This window comes from Aquarana catesbeiana, linkage group LG11, assembly GCF_042186555.1.
Source record: "Aquarana catesbeiana isolate 2022-GZ linkage group LG11, ASM4218655v1, whole genome shotgun sequence".
NCBI classification, from domain to species: Eukaryota; Metazoa; Chordata; class Amphibia; order Anura; family Ranidae; genus Aquarana; species Aquarana catesbeiana.
The window spans coordinates 147,550,080-147,551,503 of record NC_133334.1 but is presented as its reverse complement, the minus strand read 5'-3'; positions in this window follow the sequence as shown (position 1 = coordinate 147,551,503).

The following is a 1,424-nucleotide window of genomic DNA, read 5'->3' as shown; positions in this document are numbered from 1 at the left end:
CTTCTTCTTCATCTTCTTCTTTTCTTCTCTTCTTCATTTTCTTCTCCGGGCCGCTCCAGTGACCCCGCCCCCCTCTGACGCACGGTGACTTGATGGGACTTCCCTGTGACATCACGGGCAATGCCACAGGGAAGTCCCGTCATGTCCCGTGCGTCAGAGGGGGGCGGGGGTCACCAGGTGGCCCCGCCCCCCGTTATTTAGGAACTGTCAGACGAGGAGCGCCGTCACACAGCGGGAGCCTCCCTCCATGCCAGCATGGGTGCGGAGCGGCCCGGAGAAGAAAATGAAGAAGAGAAGAAGAGAAGAAAAGAAGAAGAGAAGAAGATGAAGAAGATGAAGAGAAGAGCGGGAGCCTCCCCCCCATGCCATGGGTGCGGAGCGGCCCGAGGAGAAGAAGATAGAAGACGCTGCGGAGGAGATGCTGGACGAGAACGCCGGAGGAAGAACCAGAAGAGCCAGAAGAACCAGAAGAACCAGAAGATGAAGGAAGATAGAAGAAAAAAGAAGTATTTAAATAAAGGAATTGTCAAAAACTGTCTCTTGTCATTTTTAACATTTTTGACAGTTTTTTAGTGAAATGGTAGGGGTACTTTTGTACCCCCTTACCATTTCACACAGGGGGGGGCCGGGATCTGGGGGTCCCCTTGTTAAAGGGGGCTTCCAGATTCCGATAAGCCCCCCGCCCGCAGACCCCCACAACCACCGGCCAGGGTTGTGGGGATGAGGCCCTTGTCCTCATCAACATGGGGACAAGGTGTTTTGGGGGGCTACCCCAAAGCACCCTCCCAATGTTGAGGGCATGTGGCCTGGTACGGTTCAGGAGGGGGGGGGCGCACCCTCTTTTCCTGCGGCCTGCCAGGTTGCGTGCTCGGATAAGGGTCTGGTATGGATGTTTGGGGGGACCCCACGCCGTTTTTGTTTTTTTTTTTGGCGCGGGGTTCCCCTTAAAATCCATACCAGACCTGAAGGGTCTGGTATGGAATTTAGGGGGAACCCCACGTCATTTTTTTTTAAATTTTGGCCGGGGTTCCCCTTAATATCCATACCAGACCTGAAGGGCCTGGTATGGAATTTAGGGGGACTCCCACGTCATTTTTTTTTTTTAATTTTGGTTCGGGGTTCCCCTTTGGGGAATTCCCATGCCATTTTTATCAATGAACTTCTATGTGTATTGTCGGCAATGCAATAGCCGCGGGTAGTTTTAAATGAGTTTTTTCCTTCAAAATGTCATTTTGCTGTCAGACTGTTCTAAACACAGGAAACATGCGCCCCTTTACAGGCATACTATAGACACCCCCCAGGTACGAAATTTAAAGGGATATTACACTTTTATTGTTTGACTTTAAGCATTATTAAAATCACTGCTCCTGAAAAAACAGCCGTTTTTAAAACTTTTTTTTGCATTGATCCATGTCCCCTGGGGC